Consider the following 16,873-nt stretch of genomic DNA (forward strand, 5'->3'; position numbering starts at 1 on the left):
GTTGACTACCAGGTTTTAAAACAGACAAGGATGTATTCACAAGATTCACAAAGAACAGAATAAAGACCCCCGACAGAACTCAGTCTATCCAAACTAGACTTAATTATGTGGCTCCGAATATACACAACAGTCCCAATAAGCAAACCCCCTTAAAACACAGTAAAAAAATAGAACAGGTGTCTACAAGTTGAAGTTCGAAGGGCAGAAAAAGAGAGAGAGCCTGTTCACACAGTCCGCTGCTGAGGTCCCAACTAGTTCTGGACTGAACTCAACTGCTCAGCTCGAGGAAGCCCATTCCTGATGAAGGGCTTTTGCCTGAAATGTCGATTTTCCTGCTGCTCAGATGCTGCCTGAGGACCTGCTGTACATTTCCAGCACCACACTCTTGACTCTGCTCAGTTAGAGAGCTGACCACTCCCCTTCCATTATACAGGTCATTTCTGAAACACGACCACTTTGGCCTAAGTCTCATCTGTTTGTATATAAACAAAAAGGCCTCGCAATACCATTTAATCTCTGTACCAAACCAGTTTAATCAGCACCGGGAGCATTTAAAAAACCAAAGACATAGTATCCTTGAGAAAACGAACAGATTTTAGCAAAAAGGAACCAGCTTTGTAACAAGGGATATGGGCCAAATGTTGGCGAATGGGACGAGATTAGTTTAGAATATTTGGTTGACATGGAAGAGTTGGACGGAAGGGTCTATTTCTATACTGTACAGCTCTGTGACTGTAATAGTGTCCCCTCCAGCTGTGAAGTCATCCATGGGGCTCACTAGTATTTTTGTCACTGATCTGACTGTCTTTGAGCAATTTAATGCTGTGTTTTCATAAGATATGAGTTCTGTGTGAAGAAGCATAAACTGTTTATCACGTCCAATTGCCTTCGATCCTGTCAACTCCCTTGAATGGTTGATCTCTTTACAGAGTTCTGTTATTGTGAACTGTTCAGATTTCTTTCAGTGGTTTTGAGTTTGCTTCACTTGGCCATTCTCCTTCCCAGCATGCATCAGAAACAAACCTGACCAGCCATTTTAGGTTATGAACAGTTCAAGAAGAAAGTTCACCTTATTTACAGCAACAAGGAAAGGGCAATGAATACTCTCCCAGCCAGCCACACCCACATCCTGGGAGTGAATTAAAAATAACTCCTGATGTTTCTCACTGTTTCTGTAAAGCAAACTCTGTCCCTGTCAATCTCACTTTAATGCAGCACTTCTCGATGGTTTAATCTGCTCTCCCAGTCTTTCCAGTACAATGGCACCTCCTGGTGTTTGTACTGTTTCAGATAAAAAATCCAATCACAAGAACCAGACATTAACCACAGTTTGTAACACAAGACCATGACCATATTAACATTGAACCCTTTTGTGACCGTGTTCTCTCCTCTGTCACCAGGGCCTTGGCAGCATCCCCCTCATTTGTAAAGATAGATGCAACGTGTTCATTTCTCATCTCAGCCATACCCTCCTGCTTCTGTGTGAATCCCCTTGTCAGTCCCTAATCAGTCCTGCTCCTCCGTTAATCACTCAGTTGTTATTTATATGTCTACAGAAGACTTTGGGATTCCCCTTCATGTTAGATTAGATTAGAATACCTACAGTGTGGAAACTGGCCCTTCGGCCCAACAAGTCCACACCGACCTTCCGAAGAGCAACCCATCCAGACCCATTCCCCTTCACCTAACACTATGGGCAATTTAGCATGGCCAATTCACCTAACCTGCACATTTTTGGACTGTGGGAGGAAACCAGAGTACCCAGAGGAAACGCACACAGAAACGGGGAGAATGTGCAAACTCCACACAGACAGTTGCCTGAGGCGGGAATTGAACCCAGGTCTCTGGCACTGTGAGGCAGCAGTGCTAACCACTTTTCCACCGTGCTGCCTGTTGCTGGTCTTTTCTCATAATTCCTCTTCGCTTCAGTTATTTCCTTATTCCTCTCACGTCTGAACCTTCAATATTCATACAGGTTCGCAATTGTATTTTCTGCCTTGCACCATGTTAACGTGCAGTCCTTATACACATCCATTCCCCACAAGAACGGCCTGAGACCCTCTGCTTCTTCCTCTCCCACAGACCAATCCAGTCTCCCTCCACCAACACCCTCCTCTGCCTCACTGAAGCAGTCCTCACCCTCAACAACCTTTCCGTTAACTCTCCCATTTCCTCCAAACCCCAGGGGGTGGCCATGGGTATCCAGATGGGCCCCAGCTATGCCTGCCTCTTTGTTGGCAATGTCAAACAGTCCCTCTTCAGTACATACTCAGACATTGTGTACCAACTCTTCTGCCGTTACATCGATGACTGAATTGGTACAGCATCCTTCTCCCAGAATGAACTGGAGCAGTTCACCGACTTCACCCACAACTTCCACCCCACTCTCAAATTCACTTGGTCCATCTCGGACACCTCCCTCTCCAATTTTGACCCAACCATTTCCATCTCCGGTGACAGTCTCCAGACAGAGGTTTACGACAAACCCACACACTCCCATACTTACCTGGACTACACCTCCTCCCACCCAGTATCCTGCAAGAACTCCATCCCATTCTCCCAATTCCTCCGCCTCCACTGCATCTGCTCGGACGAGGAGACATTCCACTCACGAGCATCCCAGATGTCCACCTCTTCCAAACCCGGTGCCTTTCCTCCCTCTGTCATCCAGACAGCCCTCCACCACACCACCCCCATTCCCCACTACACTGCTCTAAACCACCCCCTCGACACAATAAAGACAGAGGCCCCCTTGTCCTCACCTACCACCCCACCAGTCTCCGCACCCAATGCATCATCCTTAAATATTTCTGCCAACTTCAACTAGACCCCACCACCAAGAACATCTTGCCCTCCCCCATCCCTCTCTGCCTTCCACCAGGGCTGTTCCCTTCGACAGTTCTTGGTTTACACCACTTTCCCCACCAACACCCCCCTGCACCCCCAGGTACCTTCCCATCAAACCAGAAAAGATGCAAAAACTGTTGGTACACCACTCCCCTCACGTCCACCCAAGGCCCTAAACAGTCCTTCCAGGTGAGACAGAGGTTCACCTGCCTCACCTCCAGCCTAGTTTACTACATCAGGTACTCTCGGTGTGGTCTTCTCTACATCGGGGAGATCGAGCATAAACTGAGGGAACATTCACCGAGCATCGCAGCTGGTCCTGCAGGGGCTGACTGGACTTCCCAGTAACCTCCCATTTCACTTCGTCCGAATCACTCTCTTTCCGACATGACCATCCTTGGCCTCCTCCATTGCCACAATGAACAACACTGCACATTGGAGGAACAGCACCTCATCTTCCGCCTGGTCAGCCCACAGCCCAGAGGACTCAACATTGAGTTCTCCAATTTCAAATAACCCCACTTCCCATTCCCCAACTCCCTTCCCAGGCCCTCCCCATCCCTTCCACTGCTCCCCAGCTACCAATCAGACTCATTCCTCCCATTGACCAACCAGGTCATACCCTCTGTCTGCCTTCACCTCTCCCCACTTCACCACCCTGTCCCTCGCCACCCCCTTTATCTGCAGCTCCCCTTACGCCCACCCCCTGTCCTGAAGAAGGGCTACACCTAAAACATCGACTTCTCTATTTCCTGATGCCGCCTGGTTTGCTATGTTCCTCCAGCCTCCTGCTCGTCTCCTTTGGCTCCACCCATGGGGGCAACTGTCTGTGTGGAGTTTTTGCATTCTCCTGTATTTGTGTGAATTTCCTCCCGTTAATCCAGTTTCCTCCCACAGTCCAAAGGTGAATAGTTTAAATTGCCCAGAGTGCCCAGGGATGTGCAGGTGAGGTAGGTGAGCCGTGTTAAATGGAGGGTTACAGGGGTAGGTAGGGGGTGTGTCTGAGTGGGATGCTGTTCAGGGGGTTGTTGTGGTCTCAATGGGCTAAAAGGCCTGCTTCCACAATGTAGGGATTCTGTGATACTTCTGATAGACACCTTGTCACAGTATCCTCTCACCTGTTTCATTTATTACCTTCACATCTGGATGGATGTATGGATTCTACATATCATTTCTTGCTATCCTTGCTATTCTATCACACACCAACAATGCTACCCCATCATATTCCCCCTCACCCCTTGCCTGAAGCCTGCTGACCCTCAGGTATAACTCTGCACCAACAGCCACCTCTGTCTAATGGGAGAGAACATCCTCTGGGACGATGGTGACTTTCACTGTAACTCCAATACCTTGGGAAATAGGAACAGGAGTGGGCCATTCAGCCCCTCGAGCCTGCTCTCCCATTCTAAAGGATCAGGGATTTGTCGATGACATGACAATTGATGGGAAAGTAGGTTGTAATGAAAAAAATTAGAAATTTACAAATGAATGGCTAAAATTTCACAGATTGGAATTTCCCTTGGATTAGTGAGAGGTTACTCACCATGATTGGATGAATAGAAAAGCAAGTCATCGACTAAATGGGAAGAAAGATCAGTGAGCTTCATTGCAGAGGGATCTGGGTGTCCTAATGCATGAATTACAGGAACTAGTGTGCAGATATAGGAAAAGGAATTTTGCATTAATTCCAGGAGAAAGGTAGGATGAAAGGAGGTGTTGAAACTGTACAAGGCATCAGGGAAACTGCACCTGGAGTGTTGTGAAACTGAAAGCCATTCCACACATGTCAATCATTGACCCACACATGGAACTCCATGATCTTATATCCCCAATCTCACCTTGCCCATGGCTCATGGACACAGTGGGCCAAATGCCCTCCATTAATGTGGGATCATTTTCTGAAATAGAATTATGACTTTTAATCTTCAATACTTTGACACATTAATTTCACTGAAATGTGGAAGGCTGTATATAATGTTAAAATTGTGATATGAGCAGTGACCCGGATTTCCCTCAGAGTGAGAATTGAACAGGAGACCAAGTGTTGTGATGCATCACCCTCTTTATTTCACAATGAGAATACATTCCCAGCAGTTAGAAAAACACAGACAAACACTGACTCGAAGACAATGGCTTCTTCATTGCACACGAGAATCCTGTGAATGAACGGCCTGTTAACAGGAATCATATTGGAATAGATCATTTCTTCAGTCACACATTCAGTCAGTCTATATGTGAGTGGGAGCTACCAGTGTGGGGTGAGGAGATCTGAAGCTGAATTTTATTCCATCATCAGACTCTGGATTCTGATTTCACATTGGGATTCTATCGCCATTTTAGAGATCAGTTTGAAGCTGCTTCATTCCTTCCTCTAGGCTCCAGTCCACATCCCTCTTCCTCCTCTCACTGACCCCTCCTGGTCCTGAGCCTCAATGAAAGCTCCCACTCTCCTGCCCCCTTCCCTTATGCTGCAAAGTTCAACAAGTGAAACCTCTGACCCCAGACACCACAGCACAAAGCTGACTGATTCTTAGGTGTCACTGACTTTCAGATGAAGGTGGGACATCATTCCAAATGGGTCACAACAAAGAGTATTGATGGAATACAATGCATTCCATGTAGGAATACTCCACAGGGCAGTTCCAGCACCAACCAACCTCAAACAACCAGGCTCTGTAATCCCTCCCACTGTCAATGAGCTCTGACCACATCAACGTGAAACATTCTGACCCAACATGACTGAGATTAAACAGAAGTATAATCCATCACCAGGACCATCCCTGTCTCACGCTGTGCACAAATCATTCATTTCAAACAAGATTAGAGAAAAGAACATTTAATCCCTGTTTCCCAGTGAAGGACCCAGCTCCCCATCTACAATTGAATTTAACCCTCTGTACGTGCTGGAAGAAGTCTTTAAACTGATGTCACCAATGCCCAAATGAATCTGAAACACTGGGCAATAATTTAGTTTTGAAGAGAAATCCTCACTATAAAGGATATTAAAAGGAACACGAGCATCCAGGACAGCTCTGTCAGGGACAGTCAGAGCAACCAGAGCTGGAACCTGATGTCTGGTTAATGTGTGGCTGGAAGACCACATGGTTCCTCCATATGGGGATGAGGGAGTGGGCAGGAACTGGGCTGATGGGACAGAATTTGGGGAAATGTGATGGTAGCCAAATATGGAAAAAATATCCCAGGGCAATGTTTAGAATTGGTGAGTGACTGGAAAATGGTGGCATTTAGCGTGATCTGGATGTCCTTCTACATCAAACACAGAGCGTTAATGGACAGGTTCAGCAAGCTACTGGAGAAAGAAACAGTATCTTATCCTTTATTACAAAGGGAGTGAAGAGCACAAAAATCTCACGTCAGTTGGAGCAGTGGATGATGTCAGTAGTTTTACTCTCCGTACCCAAGAGTGAATTACAGTGACTGCAATGACATTATTGGACAGATGACCCAATCGAGGGACAGTGTGGGAAAGTGGATTTGAAGGAGAAGATCAGCAATGATCTCATTGAATGGTGGATCTTCTTTTTTATGACCCAGGGGAAAGACAAGATGGTACAGCCCCCAGGACAGCTGAAAACCATCGTGTGGTGGTGAGAGTGGAGGGAAGTGTGGAGGGAGGATGATGGGCAGGAGGGGGAGGGGCTGTAGTTGGTGGGAGGGTGGGAAGGAGCATGGACAGAGTGGCAGGTGGGTGAGGGGTTTCAATGGAATGTGTGTGAGGGAGTAGCATGGAGGTAGGTGAGGAAGGGAGAGGACCAGGGGAGTGGGAGAGATTGGAGCAAGGGTGGAGGGGTATATTGTCAAGTAAGTGAGAGAACCTTTGGGGTCTAACAAGAGATCAGGCTGGTGTATAGGGGGCATGTTGGTTTTGCTGGGATCAGAATGGAGTGGAATGGGATTAATGGATCTGCTGGGATTGTATGGAGGGTGGGGACATGCCAGGTCCTGATGGTTTAGGGATGGGGTGCGAGGCTACCTGGTCTGGACGGAGAGTCACTTCCACCTGGGTCACTTTGGATGGGGTTTCAGGTTAGTGAGGTAGGAGCTGTGTGGGTGTTGGGTGGTGATGGGGGAATGCAGTTGGCTGTCAGTCCCAATCCCATTGTCAGGAGCAGGGGGTGTCTGTTCAGGGGCAGCTTTCCAGTCTAGTCGGGTTGGGCTGAATGGGGTGTGAAGGCTGGTGAAAGGGAGGGGCTGTTGTTTTGTCTGGTAATGGGGTGGGGGGCGAGGTGTCCCATTCCAATGGGGCTGTGGTCGGGGTGAAGGGGAGTAGTGGGTCAGTGATGAGGGATCTGTAGACTCCTGGGGTTTGTGAGGCTGTGATGGAGTTTTGGGACCAGCTGGGTCATGTGTGTCAGGTGGAGGGGGTTTGTCCAGTCAGACACGGTCATGTTGGGGGTGTTGTCGGGTCGGGGGAATGGGGGAAGTGTATCGGTGACAACGACTGACTCCCGATCAGAATTCCAGGACCAATGAAGTGTAACTTGGATAATTCCATTGATTGGAATCATTGGACTAAACAACCAGTGGGAACAGTGACTGTAAATGGGAAACTAAATACTCCCTTTTGATGTTAATGCAACTGAATAATTTTGAATGAAGAATAAATGCTTGTATTCTTGATTGGAAATACAATAACTGACTGCCAGTAGAGGGCAGTGTTTACAAACAGGACACTGGGATTTCTGAGATAGGACATTGGTGGAATTGCTTAAATATGTGTTGCTGGAAAAGCACAGCAGGTCAGGCAGCATCAAAGGAGCAGGAGAATCAACGTTTCGGGCATAAGCCCAATGTGGGCACATGTCCATAATATGTCTAAGAAACAGTCACTGCATTCACTGGAAGTGAGGGAGAAGGGTATATCTTTCTATAGGTACAGAGACCAGAGTTATGCACAGTAGTCTAGGTTAATACAATGTGTAGTTTGGGGAAGACAAAACAGTTTAAGAATTAAGCACATCTCACTGTTCAAAATGAATAAAGGGAACAGAACCTTCTAGAAATGTTTCATTCCAATTCTTTTTCGAAAGCTATTTGTGTTAGACCATCTTTCTTGTACCAAAAGATAAGAAATCTCCCATCAAGTATTCTCTTGTCTTTTTCCAAGTCTTTCAGGAAATCAAGGATCAGTTCTTCATATTGTTTCACATCACTTATGTTGGGAATAGTCCTGCAACAGAATTAAGAATATAAACATTTAATTCTCATTCCTCGTGACAAAACCTGTCTGAATCAGAGTAGGTTACAGGTCAACAGCAACAGGAGTCAGTCTCTCAGCCCATTGGGAACCCTCCATCATTCCGTTCCATCATGATTACAGGAACAGAATCGAAAAGCAATCAGAATGGACAGTCCTGAGGCCGATAAGGGGATACAGTTTTGGTGAGGAATTCTGAGAGTCGACATAAACTTAACGGCACTGTTCAAAACATTGCATAGCAGAGGGACAGGGAAATCTTGGTGCACTGATCTTTATTGAGAGAGTGAACAGCAAAGCAAACAGGGTCTTGAGTTTATAACGAGATGATTGATTCCTCAATCGAGGAAGTTTTGCTGAACCTCTATGAAATTCTGTTATGACCATTGTGGCCATTGATGATCACATTTTAGGGAATACATGAGTCTCCTTAAGAGGTTGCAGAGGGTTCTCACTAGAATGGTTCCACAAATGAGGACCATGAAACTTGTAAGGAACAGGAGAATTGAATATGAATGTAATCCATAAAAATCAAAAATAGACTGCAGAAGCTTCCATTGATGATGATTTGGCTAAAACGGATGTGGGTCCATTCCAGACAGAGTTGGATGGATTTATTTTCAGGAATAGAGAAGTGGTCGAGGAGCTGAATGAATATGTTGTGTCTGTTTTCACTGAAGTGGTGGATCCAGTGACTGTGATGCCATTGAATGTCAGTGGGTGATGTTTACCTTCTCTCTTGTTGGAGATGGTCATTGCTTGACAGTTATGTGGTGCAAACCAAATTGGTGCAGTTATGGACAGTGAGGAAGGTTGTCAACAGATACAGCAACAAATGGAGATCACTTGGAAAGATGGGCAAAGAAATGGCATGTGGAGGTTAATCCAGACAATTGTGAGATAATGCACTTTGGAAGGTCAAATGGAAGAATTCAAAATTATACAATAAATGGCAAGAATTGATCTGCAGAGGGATCTTGGGTCAAGTCCATAGCTCCCTGAACGTGGCAATACAAGTGGAGAAGGTTGTAAAGAAGGCATGTGGCATGTTTGCCTTCATCAATCTGGGGCTTGAGAATAAAAGTTGCAAACGCTGAGCTGCAGATTACAGGAAGGATGTGGGGGCCTTGGACATGGTGCAAAAGAGATTTATCAGGATGTTGCCTGGATTGGAGTGTATTCACTATAAGGAGAGTTTGGGCATGCTCGGATTGTTTTCACTAGAACATCAGAGGCTGAGGGGGGACCGTATGGAAGTATATTAAATAATGAGAGGCATGGAGAGGGTGGATAGTCAGAGTCTTTATCCCAGGGTGGAAATCTCAAACACGAGTGGGCACAGGTTTATGGTGAGAGGAGAATGTGCAAGGGGAGGTTTTTATACACAGTGTGGTCAGCGACTGGAATGTGCTACCCTGGGCGCTGGAAGATGTAGATATGGGAGTAAAATTTAAGGGACATTTAAGAGAACAGAGGCATATCGACCTTGTGCAGGTAGTTAGGAATGGTGTAGAGTTGCATCATGGTCAGCACAGATATGTTGGGCTGAAGGGCCTGTTTCTGTGCTGTACTCTTGCATGTTCTATGTTCTCCATTCTAAATGTCACCTGCCACCTGTCAGCCCAATCCCAGATATTGTCCAGGTCTTGCTGAATCTCTGGAGACAGAAGCAGAGTTAGTGATTCATGTTCAGTGTGACTCTTCTTCAGAGATTTATTTGGGCTGGTGTTCCTTAACACCCGAAAGGGACAGAAAAGATTTCTCAGGAGAGCTCAATTGAGATGAAGAATGAAATGAAACTGGTAACAGAGACAGCTTCAAGACGACTTCAGTCAGTCCCATTGAAGAGGGAGGTGGTTAGTGAGCATGTGCAGGTATGACTCCAACCAGTGGAAATTCTTCCCGGTTCCCATTGATTCCAGGTTTACTGGAATTCCTTAATATCACATTTGTTCAGACACAGCCTCGATGACAAGGGCGGTCTCTCTCACCTCAGCCCTGGAAATCAGCTCCTTTGGAAATGTCTCCTCCCACCATCAAGTTAACAATGTGTTCCATCTACAAGATACACTGCAGTATCTCACTGAACCCTGTCCACCATCTACAAGGCACAGGTCAGGAGTGGGATAGACTACACACCACTTGCCTGAAAAGGGAAGGCTGGAAAATAACTCATTGTATTTCAACCAATCAGCTTGCTCCTTTGGCATCAGCGTCCAAATCTGTGCTCTCTACTCCCTAGAAGAACTAAGGACAGTAATTACATGAGAACACCACCTCCTGCAAGCTCCCCTCCAAACCACACACAACCCTGACTTGAAAATATATCACTGTTCTTTCAGTATCACTGGATCAAATACCTGGAACTCCCTTTCTGACAGCATTGTGGATGCCCAAGTACCCAAAGGATGGCAGCGGTTCGTGAACTCAGCTCACCGACGCCATCTCCAGGGTAATTAGGGATAGATCAAACCCAAATCTCATGAATGAAGAAGAAAATAAACCAACATTAGGGTCAAGCCATTAGAGAGGCCCACACTCCTGCCCTTTCTACTGACCCACCTCACCCACTCTACACTCCCATGACAGCATCCTGTGGATCATCTACCTGGTAACACACACCTATCAGCCTGGGAGTCAGTGCTGATGCTTGGTCTCTCAGGTACAGTGCCATCAGCAGCCAGGAGCCAGCAGTGCTTGAGGGTCACTGAATGCAGCAAGCATTCCCTGAGAGAGCTGATGTGGGGCTCTTATCAGCTCTCCAGTCAGTGGGCAAGACACTGATCACCTCCATTCAATTACCAGCCTGTGAGCTACCGACTCACAATCGCATCTATTAGAACTACACCCTTTTGGGATAAGGTATCCCTCAGCTGTATCCTTTCTGCTACAAAATCTGATTTACAAAGGGATATTGTCAGACATTTATTTGAAATCAAACAAACTTCCCACAGGACTCACTGTTTTCTTCCCGGGTTATAGAGAGTTTTCTGGGAACTGAGAGGGTGTTCCTCATGGGACTGACATCTCAAACTCTGACATCACCCTCTGTCCTTATAACGGGTACATTTTCACTTCCTCAGATATCAGACATCTCAAAGAAGTAAGATATTTGGGGTTATCCACTGAAGCTAAATAACAATTATTCTAGTCTGCATTCAGAAAGGGAGATAAAATAATCTCTCGAAAATAACAGAAACCCAAGGGACTGGTGAGAATAGGGAGTTGGAGAAGATTACTCTTAGTGAACAAATAGTATTGCACAAATTGATAGGATGAAATCCAACACAACTCTGGACCTGACTATCCGTATCCCATCATATTGATAGAGTTGGCTAGAGAGATGTGGATGTATGAGTTTTTACTCTGAAATCTTCACAGTTTTATTGATTCTGGAATACTGCCTGCTGAACTGTGGAAGCTCAGTCACTGAGTCTGATCAGATAGATATTGATACATTTTGAAGTAATATAGAGGGCATGGTTAGTAAGTTTGTGGATGGCAGTAAAATTGGTGGTGTAGTGGACAATGAAGAGGTTTATGTAAGATTGCAAAGAGATATTGATTCATTGGGTCAATAGGCTGAGGAGTGGCGTATCAAGTTTAATTTGGATAAATTATGCTGTTGCATTTTGGTAAAACAAGCAAAAGCAGGACTTAGATCATAGAACATAGAACATTGCAGCGCAGTACAGGCCCTTCAGCCCTCGATGTTGTTTCGGCCTGTGGAACCAATCTGAAGCCCATCTAACCCACACTATTCCATTCTCGTCCATATACCTATCCAATGACCATTTAAATGCCCTTAAAGTTGGCGAGTCTACTACTGTTGCAGGCAGTGCTTTCAACACCTCTACTATCCTCTGAGTCAAGAAACAACCTTTGACATCTGTCCTATATCTGTCACCCCTCAATTTAAATCTACACACCCTCATGCTCGCTATCACCATCTGAGGCAAAAGGCTCTCACTATCTCTCTATCTAAACCTCTGATTATCTTGTCCGTTCTCAATTAATCACCTCTCAACCTTCTTCTCTCATGAAAAACAGCCTCATTTTCCTCAGTCTTTCCTTGTAAGACCTCCCCTCCATACCAGGCAACATCCTAGTAAATCCCCTCTGAACCCTTTCCAAAGCTTCCACATCCTTCCTATAACGCGGTGACCAGTGCTGTACGCAATACTCCAAATGGAGCCACGACAGTTTTGTACAGCTGCAGTATGACCTCATGGTTCTGAAATTCAAATTGATGAACAGATGAATAGACAGAGAATAAAGGAATACTGACAGTGGAGAAGCAAAATGGTTTTAGTTTAGAAAGGCATCTTGTGGCAGCACAGTCTGGTGGGCTAAAGGGCTGTACTTTTCTTGGTTCATTCCAAACTTGCCTCATTAACTAGGTAATATTCCCCTCTTGTCTGATGCTAGCCCAATTCTCTCTGTAGACAGAGGTACCCTCCACTGTGGAGATATCCTGGGATCCCGAGCACAGGCACCATGCTTAAGGGCCATCATGCATCGGGACAAGCGCAGTCAGTCCCTGACTGCCCACTTCCATATACTTGGCATGGAATCAGACAAGGAGAAATCAGCACCTCACTTCATGGACAGCGACCTTGAGATCCTTGTGGATCGGGCAGAGCAGAGGAGGGACATTCTGTTCTCCTGGCACTGCCAGAGGAAGGCACAACACCTGACCTTGCCAGCCTGGTCAGTGGCAGACACTGGGTTAGTGTAGAGGAAGATCAATGACCTTTGCTGCTCCACCAGGTTAAATGCCACCCTCTTCTCACTGATCCTTCACACAGGGTGGTCAGGATCGGAGGTTCTGTATCTCTTCAATCTGAGGTGTGGACCATATGCTGTGCTGTGGATTCAGTCTTCGAAAGACTGGAGGGATCATGTCATCAACACCCCTCCAGAATGCGTTCAGGTAGGGAATTCTGAGATGGTTTGGTGATCAGTGACAAATGGCCAAGTCAGAATGATGCATGAGTTGGAGAGGAATTTGGAGGTGAAAGTGAAGTGAGTGGGTTCTGTTTATAAAATTATGTGGTGCATAGATATGGAAAATAGCCAAGGTTTTTTACCCACGGTGGGGAAGTCCAAAACCAGAAGACATAGGTTGAAAGGTGAGAAGGGAAAGATTTAAAAGGGACCTGAGGGGCAACATTATCTTAGATGGTGGTGTGTGCATGGAATGACCTGCCAGAGGAAGTAGTAGAACTGACTACAATTACAATATTTAAAAAACATTTCCATGGGTACATGGATAGGAATGGTTTAGCGGGACACGCAGGCAGACCGGACTAGTTCAGTTTAGGACACCTGGCTGGCATGGACAAGTTGGACTGAAAGGCCTGTTTCCAAGCTGTACAATTCTATTATGATATCACTGCTCATGTGACTCTCAGTAGTAAAGGTCATTGGGAGTGTTGGTATCAGGCACAAAGTCAATTTGGCGAACAATATTCTTATAAGTTGTACATTAATGCAGTCTTGATGTGCCAGTGACCGAGAGGATGGACTTCACTGGTGGTAACAGCTACACTGTTCCAATGCAGTGCTGAGTCCTGGCTAGCACTGAGCTTCATGAATCTTGTTGCACCTGTCCAGCTGGGTAGTAGACCACATTTCTGACTGGCCATGTAAATAACAGTGAGGTTTGAAGGATTTACCAAAGTGGTGAACTGATCATTAAAGAGTACCTGACCCCAAGCATTTCTGAAGCTCCTACAAACTGAATCAGGAGTTTGCATATTAAAAAGAAAGGTACAAGATACCTATGAGTGTACAGTGAAAGAAATTGGTAAAGTGAGGGAATCAACCCAAGTTCAGAGCTCCTGAAACAAATAGCTTACACGGATTGTTTTTCTTTGCCAGTGAATTCAGTGGAACCCTGATTTGTTCTGCTCAAAACACATCTTAATGAATGACTACATGCTATATTTGTGTACTTGTACCCAGCTGCACATTTTAGAATTTACTATCTCTCAGAATCTTTATCAGGCAACTACCTTTGGCAAGGAAGCCCATTTACTGGCTGCTGTGCTGGGGAAAGAGTGCAGATGGGAGGATATCTATAAGGATTGTAACAAGGTCAGCCAGATAGAGCTCAGAGAATAGGAGTTCCTTGATTGGACCAGATTAACATCCCCCAATTAGGGAGCCCTGGCTGACAGACAAGGACAAGAGTATCAGACATTCTCACACTCTGGGATGGTTCTGAGGAAGCTGGATCAGTGTCAAAGAACTTTCCATGATTAAATAAAGGGTGACTTGGTGATGGGATACTGGCCTCTGTGGAGTTGAGTGGTGACGAGAGCAAAGTGTGCTCCTGAAGAAGTTTGCTTGCAACAAGTGCCTTTGAGCTGGGATAAGCATTTCTGGCATCATGCTGTTATTTGGGAAGCTTGATTTGTTCGATCTTGTCAATGGCTGGCCCAGTATGTGAAGAGAATGTGTCCTTGTTTTATTTTCAAATGGGCAAATGACATGGGACAGATGTAAAGTTATGATTAATTCTCCTGACAGCTTTTGAACCTGCTGCTTTTTCAGATATTAGGAGCCTACCCCGCCCTGAGGGACCAGATACTAAAACCTTTCACGAGTTAATGGATTTGGTTAAGGAATATTACAATGCAAGCCTCATCTAATTCTGAATTGCTGTCGTTTTTAATCAGCAATTTGAGAACTGGGGAATCCACATCAGGATTTTTGATAAGGTTAAGACAACTGGCAGAGGCAGGTAACATCGGTTTAACTCGTAATGAGATGCTGAGACACCCATTAATGATGATGTAACTATGCAAAAACACCCACGATTTAAATCCCAATTGGACTTCAAACAGGGACTACAACTGACTTTATCATTGGCAAATGTGGTGAGTGGAGCATATAAGTTGCAGGATATTCCGATGGAAGTGGACATCCTCACCAGTCTAAGTGAGTTTGGGGAACACCACTTGAGTGAAGGCAATTGCATAGCCTCACTCAGGACATATACTGAACAGAGAGCCACCAGGTCAGAATACATCAAAACCCTAAGACATAGACAAGCCTTGACCTAAGGGTTAAAAATTTCTTCAGGATCCGGGCCAGCAAGTAATCATAGTTGCTTCCGGTATTAGGACTTGTGACAGCAAAAGTATCCCACTCGACCTAAATTGAATAAGGAAAATTATAGGTCAGTATCCAGGCGAGTGCACACCCTGGGAAGTCCACTCACATCTGGTTTGGAACAGTTACATTTTTTAACAACTTCCACATTTGAAGGAATTAAAATAAACATGTAGTTAAATGAGCACCTGGTTCTAATGGAGGTTGAAACCAGCCTGGCCATTTCAGTGATCACTGATCGCAAAATTGACTCAGAACTCCAACACTTGTTTGCTCAAGACCTCGGCTAGATTGAGGACCCACAGTACAGAACATTTACAGATCACCGATCCAACTTTGGTTGTGGTCTCTTAGAAGCTGGTTCAGGTACTGCTGATTGTGCTAAAAGGCTTGGGCCCAAGCTTGACGGGCAAACTTTTTTGATTAGAAAATGGCTGCCTGAGTGAAGTTCTAATTAAATACCTGGAAGTTTTTCAGGAAGGTCTAGGGACTATCAAGGGATAGTTGGCCAGGAAGCAATTCCACGATCTTGGAAAGCTCGCCCACAGCCATTTGCCTTACGGGCAAAAGTCGAGGCAGAAATCAGGAGGCTGGAATGTGATGGAATCATCAGAGCGGTCCGGTTTGGGAAACTGGCAGCACCAATCGGACTGATTGTGAAACTAGATTATGAAACTAGATTGTGAAACTAGATGGGTTGGTTCACCTTTGTGGGGATTTTAAACAAATGGTAAACCACTTCTTGCGGCTGGATAAATACCCAATCCCTCACGCAGGTGATTTATATGCAAAACTGGCAGGAGCCAGTCCTTCAAAAAGCTGGACATGAGCCATTTATACTTGCAATTGGAGTTAGATGAGCATTCCCAGAAGTATACTACAGTCAATACCCATTTGGGATTGTACCAGTATATGGGACTGCCATTTGGGTATTGTCAGCCTGTGTAAGTTTTCAGTGGATGATGGAGAACATTTTCCACCATGGCAGGGAAGACCAATACGGAACACTTCAAGAACTTGAACATATTCATTAGATATTTCTCCCAGGTGGGTATACACCTTAGAGTGGAGAAAAATGTGTGTTCAGGCACCCCCAAGTGACCTACTTGAGACACAGAGTGAACAAGACCAGGCTTTTCCTGTTGGAAAATAAAATGAGGGTGATCAAAGGTGCCCTGTCTCCCAAGTCTGTATGGGAGCTTAGGGCCTTGCTTGGGCTGGTGAATTATTACAGAATGCTCGTGTATAACCGAGCCTCCTTCCCAGCACTTTGCATCAATTCTTTAAAAAGGGTTAGCTTGGAAATGAGCATGTAGCCAAGCCACAGCTTTCAGGGAAGTGAAGAAACAGCTATCATCCCAAGTGAGATCTGCTATTGACATGTGATGTCTTCCCATATAGCAATCAGGCTCGCATTGGCTGGTAGGTGGCACAATGGAGAGCAACGCCCAATAGAGTACGCATCCAGGACACTGGCTAATGTAAGGCGTAAATATGCCCAGATAGAGAAGGAAGGTTTGATGGTCATACTTTGGAGTCAGGAAGTTCCACCAATACCTTTATGGATGTAAATGTGTAACAAGAATAGACCCCAAAACCCCTTCTGGTCTCCTTAAAGAGGACAAGGTAGTGCCGGCCCTAGCTTCAGGCTGACTCCCGTGGTGGGCTATGATACTAAGTGTGCATAAT

General features: G+C 45.5%; 2 protein-coding genes across 3 annotated transcripts in view; one reads left to right on the forward strand and one right to left on the reverse strand.

Moving 5' to 3' along the window:
• The window catches only part of LOC140456037 (EH domain-containing protein 3-like), a 105,815-nt gene extending 92,827 nt beyond the window's left edge, over positions 1–12,988 (forward strand). The window contains exon 3 of one of the 2 annotated variants that reach the window (XM_072550701.1): positions 12,874–12,988. The gene's annotated coding sequence lies outside the window, so the exon portion shown is untranslated. Of the gene's footprint in view, positions 1–6,129; positions 6,450–12,873 lie in introns of those variants that run through there. The other variant, XM_072550703.1, reaches the window with a different exon arrangement.
• yipf3 (Yip1 domain family, member 3) overlaps positions 1–16,873 on the reverse strand; it is a 788,655-nt gene that overhangs the window by 125,267 nt on the left and 646,515 nt on the right. The window lies entirely within an intron of this gene.

This window comes from Chiloscyllium punctatum, chromosome 3 (assembly GCF_047496795.1).
Source record: "Chiloscyllium punctatum isolate Juve2018m chromosome 3, sChiPun1.3, whole genome shotgun sequence".
Lineage (NCBI taxonomy): Eukaryota > Metazoa > Chordata > Chondrichthyes > Orectolobiformes > Hemiscylliidae > Chiloscyllium > Chiloscyllium punctatum.